At 43.4% G+C, this 11984-nt stretch overlaps 1 long non-coding RNA gene across 2 annotated transcripts in view; it reads left to right on the top strand.

Annotated features, from left to right (window-relative positions):
• The first annotated feature begins 1450 nt into the window (after window positions 1-1450).
• The window catches only part of LOC123772845 (uncharacterized), a 127563-nt gene continuing 117029 nt past the window's right edge, over window positions 1451-11984 (top strand). For both annotated transcript variants that reach the window (XR_011230156.1, XR_011230155.1), the window contains exons 1-3: window positions 1451-1585; window positions 1745-1925; window positions 2925-3010. This is a non-coding gene — a long non-coding RNA (uncharacterized lncRNA). The remainder of the gene's footprint in view (window positions 1586-1744; window positions 1926-2924; window positions 3011-11984) is intronic.

Genomic DNA, 11984 nt, shown 5'->3' with positions numbered 1-11984 from the left:
GGAAGTCAGTTTTTCTGTCTTGTGTTGGATTATTATTACTTTAAACATTCAATGGATTTTTTTTTTATGTTCGCTGTATATCTTTTCCCAATCTATCCTTTTATTAAAACTGAATTTATTGAATAACCCGTCATACATGATCATTGTTTTAGGCCTATTACAGGTATTGATGTTTGCACTTCAATGAGCTTGTGATCTAAGTATGTGGTATATGAGATTGTAATGTCCTTGATTATCTCCTTTGTTTGTGATGTTCAAATCTAAAATATTGTCGTAACTAGTTGACTCTTACCTGCTGGATGAGTGAAAATTTGTCACAGAATCTAAGTAGTTCTCTACTCTATAGTTGGTTCTGTTCAGATAAATTTCGTGGTATAGTATTCTTGATCGCAAGTTTCCAACTTAGACTGGGCAGGTTGAAGTCACCTTGGAAGATGTCATTTATTGGGTTTACCATTTTGTCGAGACTATTCTCGCTTTTATCTGATTTGTGAATTCCTCCGCCGTTGCGTCTGGAGGTTTGTATATTTGAATTGTAACCAATTTTTTTTTTACTACCATTAGAGTTAACTACCACCTCATTTGCAGAGTTAAGCAGCTCAGCACATACAATGTCCTCTCTTGTATACAAACCTACTCCTCCATGTGGCCTATTTACCCTATCATATCTATATAGATTATATTCTGGTATCCAGATCTCACTGTCAAAGAGTTCCCCTGCATGGGTTTCTGTGAAAGGTCCAAATACTGCATTTGACTCGGTGAGGGGGGGGGGGGGAGGCGAGGCAATTTAGGAACGGTACTTACTTTTTTGCATTTGTTTTCAGATCTTGTATGTCGGTAAAGATGAACGATGTTACTCTATTTGGGGGTAATTTGACGAAGAATTTTCAGGCAGGTCCATTGTGTGTGGGAAAGTCGGTTTTATTTTGACCAGTACTGATTGTTGCAGGGTTGTTTCCTGTTGTAACTGTAGCTCTGTTGTGGGGTGTAATTGCATGCGTGATTCTGGTATGCAAGTGGGTCAACCAGTTCCATACACACTGTCCTACCTTTTATAACCTCTTTCGTGTGGGTATAAAATAAATTGTTGGCTTTTCTCCAAAGCCATTTTATTGCTTGCCACTGTTTAGCGTTCTGTGCCTTCAGCATGAAAGTATGGACAGCTGAGGGCGTAGCATTGTTTTTTTTCCTCGAGTGATGATTCGTACATGTCAGGATGGAGAAATCTACAAGTTGATTCAAAGCTACACTTTCCTTTCCTTAGTATATTACGACATTTTTGGGGGGAATGATTGTGAATGCATTCTATTCCTTTTCTATTTCCAGAATATCTACAAATATCCTTTACATATTTGTACTTGTATAGATGTGAACAGATATTTTAATGTCTTATGCACTAGTTAATTTGCTCGAAACATACTTAAAAGGGTCTTTCTATTGCAGGTGTGTCCGAGGGAGCTACAGGTGAGCATGAGGGAGCTACAAGTAATGGTCACTGTCGGTAAAGCCTCTTGTATTCACCTAGTTGTGCTTGCGGGGGTTGAGCTCAACAGAAGGCGTTATGGCGCTTCCAAGCTACTAGGTGGGTGTGGTAGTAGGTTTAATGTCCTGTAGTGAAGTATGTGCTTTTAATACATACTCACACTTGCTCATACTTCACATTAATAGAAATAAACTCTATTAATATTGTTGAAGTGATTTTACTTGTGAATTATTTGAATATGAGGCGGCCTCATGTCAGGTGAGGTGAATGACGTCACAGGTAGTTGACCCATCAGGCCAAGCTAGTCAAGAGGCGCGGCGGGCAGTGTGGCGCGGGCCGGCGTGGGGAGAGGTGCTGCTCAGCGCCCGCCTCATTGGTTGCACTAAATTAAGTCACCTGGACAGTCTTGTGCATGAGGTTACCTGCGTCAGGCTTACAGGCAAGTTACTCTAGATGAATAGTTATTTTATCACATTGTATTCTGTTGGTACAATAGTCTATATTTGCTGATTGTCTAAGCATAATTACAACATGTTAAAGCTTTATTTAAAAAATAAATTGACTGGTTTACTCATTTGATATAATATTGTGTAATATACCTTTGTCTATTAGTAGAGACTTTTACCTAGCCTAAAACTTTTGATGAAGCTAATTACAACAAAATTAAATTCTAAAACAATTCCTATGTGATTAACTGTTCCATAACAGCGGCTAGAGTGTCAACATTGTGAAATTTAACGTTCGACCATAAGCAGCTGAAAATAGTTTACAAAATTATTAGTTAAATTCTGGCAGTTATAAGGTGTTTGTTGTGAACTATCAGATTTCAATCCTTGAAATATGGACCAAAGACTTTTAACCTAACAAGAGTCGCATAAGAGCCATCCTATGTGAATGAAACTAGCCATACTGAGTCAGTGTCGTCCACGCTGCCGCCAACCCCAGAGACGCCTTAATTAACATTAACGTCCTGTGTAACCAAGTACTATATTTTGTCGAATATAACTAACAATTAAAGTATGTTTAAATAGTGTATAGTTCTATGATAGTTGTTGAAGGAAATTACAGTACGTAAGTGTATTCCAACCTGTCTCCCTCGCCTAATAAATAGGTAACATAACAAAAACTAGTTTAAATAGTGTTAAAATGTGTGAACTGTTGTGGGTCAGTGCACGAACGAGTATAGACCGAGGACTCGTTAAATGTGAAGCGTTCGTCACGTTCATGTTTGGCTACCGGGTTAACGACCACTTGGCCATTGTGATGAGAACGGGCTGTGGACGAGTCATGTCTGAGGTTGGGTTTTGCCATTCTGTGGTAAGTCAGCTTTATGGATCAACCAAAGTCTGAGCTGATCGATTGTCTTGCGGGATATTTTTAAAGCTTTATATGAAGATTTTCAATTTAGTATTTTTATATATTTAATGTGTAATTTCAGATATGTACGAGGGTGCATCAGTACAACGGCACTGCAGCTATGGTTAACCATATACAAGAAATTTGTCTCGTACAACGGCACTGCAGGTATGGAGAGAATAAAGTTACTTGCAAAAACTTCTCTCGAATTGCAGTTGGTCATTATGTAGTAGATACATATTCGCACCCAAGTACAATAAGTGAAGGGAACAAGTCCAATAATTTTAATAGGTACACACTATTCCTTGAAGCGGTGATCTTCTAATAGGTATAGTCTAAAGTGCTCCATGTGTTAACCACTTCAGAGTGGTAAACAAAAAACCAGGCCCATAATATGAACATTTAATTGTGGTGTATCATACGGTTAATGTTGCGCTAACAATTTTGGTTACATTTCAATCCTCTTCCCCTCCCTTCCCTATCTCTATCCATACTTTTGTTAGTCTGTCGTCCTCACTGCGTCTGTCGAAGCAGTGAGGACAATCTTCATTTAAAGAGTGAGCGACTTAATTGCTGAGCAACCCATTGCTGAGATCGCAAAGAGCATCAACGCTCAGAATCAATCCCTCACAGCCATCTCGGCCCACCTCATCCAGCAGGGTGAGAACGGGAAGCCCACCCTCAAGGTCACCCTCAAGACTCCGGCAGAGGCTACTCTCGCGGCAGACAACGGCCTCAGATGCTTTGGTGTGGCCTGCACACCCCACCAGATCGCTAGGCAGCGTTATTTCCGCCTACGTCAGTGTTTTCGGTGTTACCAGTACACCCACTACTCTCAGAAGTGCCCCAACCCGCTGCAGAAATGCAGCATCTGTGCTGGCGACCACCAATACAGGACCTGCAACGCCACTACTCAATATTGTATACTCTGCAACGGCGATCACACGGCCGTCTCCCACAACTGCCCCACCAGGAAAGGCGAAATTCAGAAGATGGTTGACGCCAGGCAAGGAAACTCGACGCCCAGACCGAAAGCTTTCAACATACAAGAAGCTTTTCCTGCACTCCGACAAGTGGCGCCACGAGCGGCGCGCAACAAAACTACTGGACCTGCAACCCCCCCACCCCGCCAGCCACTCACAGCCCCAGACGAAACCTAGGAAACAAGCCGGCCAGCCATCCTCACTCACACCGCCACCAGCTTCCCCCGACAGCTGTGATTCACTTCGCATCCGAAATGTCAGGTGGAGATCTCTAGAAACGGTACAAAATACTGAACGACTTGTACAAGCTCAACAACCTTCCGACCTTTGTGATACCAGAGGTCATGTTTACCGATGGCTCCAGTCATACCTGCGACTACATCATGTGCAACGATACTGCCACCAACATTCTCCTGCAGGCCTCACCATGTCTTCTGACGATTCAAATGACTCTGTTGACATTGAAGCACAATCACCACCCCCAGCACCAGAGGACATTGAAGCACATTCACCAACCTCAATACCAGCGGAGTCTCCAAGAGTCTCTACACTCTATGATGAACGTGACAAAAACCTGACACCCAGATCTCCCGAATATAGACGCTTATCACCAGCAAAATACTCAACACGAGGTCTGCAGAATGCTTGCTGAATAATCCAAACCAAAAGTACATTCTATCGAACGATGTAATCTTACTTGAATGCGACGAAACCACATTGTCAAAGGACCTTTTCCCACCAGACTACGCAGAGTACAAAGAAAAACACAAAATGATTACTCGAAGCAAGAAAAAATAGAAGAAACACCAAACTGAAGAAGACACCACCTGAAGACAGATTGTCTCCACCTTGAATGTAGAAGCACTGCCACTGCCGCCTTCCAGACCCGTCTCCCAACCTAGCCAGTTGTTGGGTTGTTTGCAGCATCGACATACTGACACGCAGCTGGGTCAAGCCCTGGCACTTTCTCTTCAACTTCAGCATTTCCTCTCACCGACTTCTCTTCAGCTGTCCCCACTTCAAGGCTCGCCCCAATGGGCATCTTCTCCTGTATTTTTCGTATTCGTACTCTGGCAAGAAGAAACGTTTAGCATGAAGGGAAAGTACCGGGGCTAAACCTTAGCAAGCTGAACATACCGTCGGTCAGTTTCTGGAGGCTGAGCACTTGCAGCTACGTGGCCATCATCCGCATCTTGGACAAGTTATTGGTAGTCCACGAGCGCTGCAGCATTTCTGCAAATCGACAAAATAATTGTGGTCATGCGGCAGGCCCTGTTAAGGGCTAAACGTGAACGTTTGTGTTTTCGGGATGGGGTAACGTGATGTTCCTGATTTGTTTTTAGTGCAGTATCTCCCCTTATTGGGGGAAGTAAATATTATATAACGGCCGGAGCGCCTATGACAGTAGATAAAGGTTTTAAGAGCAGGGACACCAGACTCGTCAAGTGGCATATGGTCTGGGAAAGGAGCCGTTACTAATGTCACTGGAGGATATTCATTCTTTAACAAGCTAACAAAGAATGTTCCGAAGGAAGCAAGTTCTAGGCCGGATGCATTCATTGGTATTAACGTATTGTGCATTAAAACTGGTTTCTCAAGAGTTCATATTATAATTTCAATGTAAAGTTAGTCAAAGGTTAGGTGTTAAGGTTCTGTTGGCCATTATATGTATTAGAACTACGTTGGGTGATAGTTATAGCTTTGGGATTCGAACAGGGGTCATCAGCAAAGCACTGTTCGAGAAATGTTCGAACGTGATCAGTTGAGCTGTGTAACAACTCGTCCTCATAAACAAAGGCTAAAGTCCATTCCATGCACCCACCAGACCCCCCCCCCCCCCGTTTTGATTGGTAAAACGGTTTACACAAGTCACCACTGATGATGATCAAACATTTCTTGAACAGTGCTTCGCTGACGACTTTTGTTTGAACCACAATGTCGTGAATGATTCACCCATCTACTACAGATACAAATAATCACCAAGAGAAACTAAACGCCTAACTTAACCAATGTCCGAATATACACCGCATCCTTACATTTAACAATATTAATTTATATTTGAGAATTCCAATTTTGAATGAACAGCATGTTTAAATATATGAATGCAGACAAGAGGACGAGTTGTGTGTAAGCCTATTTTTCATTGATAAACAAGAGGTTCGGCGGCTGGATTACAATCATTGTTATTTTACTGATGGGGGGGGGGGAGGGGCCTTGGTAATGTATGTATGTATTCTCGAACAGTGCTTCACTGACATCTGCTTCTCGAATAGCAAGTCTGTAAATGTTTCACTACTGTACTACTAACAAAAATAATCACCAAAAGAACCTAATCACATAATGGACGCCTAATATACAATGAATTTTATTGTATAATAAATTGTGTATGGGAATGAACATACTTTTATAACGGTGTTAAAATTGATTAACGTCTCGTGGGACGGCCGCTGCTCTTACGAGCATGACCTACGAACGAACTAAATATAGGACAAGGTACCCATTGGGGTGAGCTTTAAAGTGGGTATAGGTGAAGAATAGCCTGGGTGAGAGGAAACGTCGGAGTTGGAGACAGAGCCAGGGCTAAACCCAGCTGCGCGGCGTAACATGAGGCTTTCTGAACACCTGGCTGGCTTAGGCTAGTGGGCAGGGTCCCGAGGGAGGGGCGGCGATGTGAGGTCTTCTTTCCTCTTGATGTGTGGCGTCTTCTTTCTTCTTTTTGAGCTGGAGTCTTCCGTCTTCTGTCTTCCACGTCGGTCTGCTCTGAAGCTTGCAGGGATTCCACCACCTCAAAACGAGCAAAATTAGGTCCCCATCCCCCTAAAGAGGGGGGTGAGGGCAACTGCCCTCAGTGAGTCTTAGGCCTGCATCCTCATGCTAAGTTTTTTTTTTTCCTTGGCTTGTTGTTTGGCTTTGTACTGGGTGTAGTCTCCGGGAGAGAGGTTGGCTGACAGTGTGCTTTCGTCATATTCCGTGAAAATTAGGTCGTGTCTAAGCACGCACTCGTTTCCTGGCGCACGCCGTAAGTATTCCTCATACATAGTTGAATATACGGCTGGTGAGCCGTCAACATGCAGGAGATCCATGCTCGGTGTTGTTACGTTGCTGATAGTTTTCTTATTGCTGGAGTATCATAAGCTGGTTGGCCTGGGAGTAATGAGATTATTGCAGAGTCGACATAGTCAGGGTCGTCTAAAATGTCGACATAGTCAGTAGAGTCGTCATCAGACAGGTTGATGTCTGCAGGAGCAGTTGGTGGCAGTATTGTTGCAGATGTAGTCGCAGGTGTTACTGGAGTAATAGGGTCCGGGTTGACAGGTGTCTCTGACGTGGGGTCGGACTCTGTAATAAGGTCCGAGTTGACAGGTGTGTCTGGCGTGGGGTCGGACTCTAGTTGAGAGGAGCAACCGGTAAACATGGCCTCTGGTATCACAAAGGTCGGGTGGTTGTTGTGCTTGTACGTGTCGTAGAGTATTTTGTACCGTTTCTTGATCACCACCTGACATTTCTGTCGCGAAGTGAATCGGAGCTGCAACAGTGCTGTCAGGGGTGGCTGGTGGCGGTGTGAGGGAGGATGGTTGGCTGGCTTGGTTGAGAGGTGTTGTCTGTGACCTTGAGTGGCTGGCGCGGGAGTTGCTGGTCCAGTAGTTTGGCTGCGCGCCGTTCGCGGCACCACTTGCCGGGAGTGCAGGGAAGTCTTCTTGTATGTTGAATGCTTTCGATCTTGTAGTACAATTTCGTGGTCTGGCGTCAGTCATCTTCTTGATTTCCGCCTGTCTGGTAGGGCAGTCGTGAGAGACGGCTGTGTGGTCACCGTTGCAGAGTATACAGCGTTGAGTAGATGCGTTGCAGGTCCTGTATTGGTGGTCGCCAGCACAGATGCTGCATTTCCACAGTGGGTTGGGGCACTTCTGAGAGTAGTCGGTGTACTGGAAACACCTAAAACACTGGCGTAGGCGGAAATAACGCTGCCTAGCGATCTGATGGGGTGTGCAGGCCACACCAAAACATGAGGCCGTTGTCGGCCGCAAGAGTAGCCTCTGCCGGAGTCTTGAGTGACCTTGAGGGTGAGCTTCCCGTTCTCACCCTGCCGGATGAGGAGGGCCGAGATGGCTGTGAGGGATCGATTCAGAGCGTTGATGCTCTTTACGATCTCAATGATAGGCTGTTCAGCGATGATATCACTCACTCTGTGAGTATTGTCCTCACTGCCTGAAATTGATGGGGAGGTAGGAGTGTTAAGCCCTTAACCTCTAGAGCCGTGATAAAGAGAGCTTCTAGTGCTACTGCACTGCTGAAGAGTATTTGGGGTCCATTTTCGTCCCTGACGACGTCGATGGGTCCATGGTGTCGGTCCTGGTGTACCTCCTGTCAGTTCCTTGGAACTTCACCTTAACTCTGAACAGCATGATGCCGTTCGCGGGCACCACGCTATTACTCAGGAGGGAAGCGCTCTCGTTGCTGCTCGATTTTTACCCACCCGGCAGTGCTAGGTGCAAGCTTCCTTTCCTGCTGATGGAGCATGACCTGAGGAAGAGTTGAGTAGTGTGGCTGATGTTCACTATAGTGTGTGGAGGCCGTCAAATGCTGCATGCATACATATTCATGCATAGTCTCTGAACTCCTTGCAACCCTGGAAATCAATCGGCTTGAAACTCCAGTCCTTAGCAGCAGGGCCACCACTCCTCCCCTTCCTTCCCTCTGCAGTGTGTGGATTATTGTTGGCGCGAGTACACAGCCTTGTGGCACACCAGCATTTTAGTCAAAGTAGTCAGTGTGGTATTGGAGGAATCTTTCATTTTGTAGTGTCAAAGAAATATTTTGTCGGAAGTGGAACGTAATTCATAATTGTTATTTTCTGGTAAAGCCTGTGTTGATGATTTTTAGTCTACTGATAGATGTTGCACTGATATATATATATTATGTGGTTAACGTGCAGCTTCTCAGTATGTTAGTATTGTTCAGTCGGTTGGGCCTGACTGAGATTTTCCGTAGTGTCAGTCTGGTGGACGTTTTGTGCTGCCCATATACATAGGTTTCGGATCTAAACAAATCGCAGGTTATTCTACCGGTGTTGTCAGGCCGTTCGGAGTTGGTAATTTCTCTATTAGACCTGAGTAATAGGAACAGTAGTTTCAACAACATAGATTGGGGTACCTTGGTTTAATTCGCCTTCATCATTCTTACACACACATTTGGATGCAATGTTTGTCATTATAGTGGGTTATATTTGTGAGATGGTATCCATGCAAGAGGTTCTAAACCCTTTATACTGTGCAGTGAGCAGGTTGTATAAAAAGTCCAATTATAAAGCTCTTACTGTCGGTCGTGCATGAAATCTTTTTAAGAGCAGACTTTGAAGCACAAAGTTCCTCATACTGTGATAATGCACTGGTAGCTAGTTGTAGTGCAGTCAGTTGTTTAACCTAACAATGATAGTTTGTGTGCAAGTATTGTCCGTAAAACCTGCATGCTATTTCCGTCCTGTAGATGCCTGGATTGCAATATCGATGTGGACAGTTCTCGAGGGATCTTCAAAAATTTTGATAAGGCAATTATTTAAAGTGTGATGGCTTTGGAAAGAGCAGGATTCTAATTAACCATCTTAGTAGCGGTTGTATATAGTACTTAAATTGTGGTGTACAGATGGAGAGATCAGTGACAGGAATATTGCATTTACAAGGAATGTTCAGTTTCATGAGATGGCCGACATATTTACTCGGCCATTTATCATACAAGAAGTGAGGTGGAATGTTGCACCACTTAATAGTGTGTTAACGGCACGTAACTTCTCTGAACAATGCTGGAGACGTAGGGTCTCCCATTACCTGAAGGGAAAAGGTAGTGTTGACTTGGATGATTCTCTCTAGTATGGTTGGAAGCTTCAGTTCTTTCCTCATGGTGATGATTCTTGTGCTTCTTGGGGCACCAAGAATTACCCGCATGGCTTTTCTTTATTACTTCTAGTTTGTTCAAAACAGAGGCGGGGAAGCTAAATGCAAGGCATGATAATCAAGTAGGGATCCAACAAACATGTTGAATAGTCCGGCATATATAACATGCATTCCAATATTCTTACTAGTATTTTAAGTGATTTGGATTTTAACCTACGATGTAGGTCGTTAACAATGTCACTGATACTCCAAGGTATTTGTGCTGCCCACATGTTTGTATGGTTTGGTTAACTTTGAAAGCTAGAGACACACTGATTGTTTTCTGGAAGAAAGAGCGATGGATTAAGGTAAAGACTGAATTCACTGATTTTAGCAGCGAGTGATTCAAGTAGAGATTGCAGTCTAGTTTGGATACTTGAAACAAAACAAATGTCGTCGACATAATAGATGACAGCTTTATCAGCAAGTGTGCAAATACCAGTTTTTGTGCACAAGGACATTGAACAGTGTTGGGCAAAGCGCACTAATCTGGGTTGAACCAAAATCAATGGGAGGAGAATGTTTACTTTTGACTCCCTTGAAAGAACTGAGGCGGTTCTGATACTCGTGTACCCCTTGAGCTATGTCAAGTCTTCCATAAACTCCAAGAGAGACTAATTAATCTAATATTTATCTCACCTTTTTGCTGTATCAAAAGCAGTTTTAAGGTCAATAAATGCCATCTATGAGCATGAATCTAGTCTAACAAAATATTCAGCAAAGCATGTTTGAATGCTTCTTCCAGGAAGGAAACCATACTGAATAGGAGCTAATTGAAAACATTAACCTGCCGAGTATAATCCTCTATAGAACTTTACACATACAGGACGCCAGAGATGGGTCTCAAGGCACAAAGAAATCCCATTAATGTGGTGTATCAATGAGAAAATGAGGAGGAGCTTGAGTAGGACTTGAACCTCTACTTTGGGTGCTCCCAAGCATCCGAGGCTGGAATTCTTTTGACAATGTTTTGGTGCAGTTGTCTAAAGTGTTTGCCTAGAGTTCTCAGAGCTTAGGTTCGACTCCTCCTCGCGGCTCCAACTGATTTTCTCGTATGGGTCAGAATGTTTGTGAATTTGGCTTAAGTATGGGTATTATTAGTCGGTAGATAGCAGTCAGGTAAAATACCATGCCTCAAAATTTGAATAAATATTCCTAGCAAGATGTAACAGATACCTCTTGTCCTGGTTTGCAAAGCAATTGCAAGGATTGAAAACGTGGTGTGCTTTGCATGGTGCTTTGCATGGTGCTTTGCATGGTGCTTTGCATGGTGCTTTGCATGGTGCTTTGCATGGTGCTTTGCATGGTGCTTTGCATGGTGCTTTGCATGGTGCTTTGCATGGTGCTTTGCATAGTGTTCCATGAAAAGTTGCAAGCTTAGTAAAAGGAATTTTTGTGTTGCAAAATAAAAGTAGTTCAGGGTATAGGTCGTTAACGAAGTTAAAAGGGAAAATCAAAATGGTTCATTTAGTTTTTCAATGTTTCGTACATTAGGTAGTGGAAGTATGGTTTTCAGCTAATTTTCATTGTAACATTCTTGGGAATGATGGGAAAAGGGAAAAGTCGAGGTGAATTACTCATGTTTCAAATTGATTCGTACAGTACATAATTTTGTATACTGTAATTAAGGATTAGCAAGAAAGATACAGTAAGCATTAAGCTTAAGTTTCGGGAGGAGAAATGTTTAGGGAAGAGTTTCTAATTGTCAGTTTCAGTGAAGCAAATAGGAATTTACAAAGAATAAGAATGTAAAGGTTACGTCAAGGAACGTTTCAAATTGATTGTGAACCCGTTAAGGTTTACAGATAGTAGATATGCATGTCGAGGTTAGTGCAAGCATGAACGAACGTTTAGGGGGTGTGAAATACAATAACTGTTAGCAATGAATTCTTTCCCGTACAAGTGCAAAACCCAGTCGTGACCGTCTCCCCTTCCATTCATCAGCTGACAGTCGTGACTGTCTCCCCTTCCATTCATCAGCTGACAGTCGTGACTGTCTCCCCTTCCATTCATCAGCTGACAGTCGTGACTGTCTCCCCTTCCATTCATCAGCTGACAGTCGTGACTGTCTCCCCTTCCATTCATCAGCTGACAGTCATGACCCCCCCCCCCCCACTCTATGCATTTAGAGTAAATAATGTCTATGCATCACTATCATTACCTAACCTAAATATTCCTATTGTATGTACAAGAGCGAATTATGATACTAATTCCTTGTGTTTCTCGGTG

The sequence above is a fragment of the Procambarus clarkii genome, chromosome 32 (assembly GCF_040958095.1).
Source record: "Procambarus clarkii isolate CNS0578487 chromosome 32, FALCON_Pclarkii_2.0, whole genome shotgun sequence".
Classification (NCBI taxonomy): Eukaryota; Metazoa; Arthropoda; class Malacostraca; order Decapoda; family Cambaridae; genus Procambarus; species Procambarus clarkii.
This window is presented reverse-complemented; position numbering and strand designations above follow the sequence as displayed.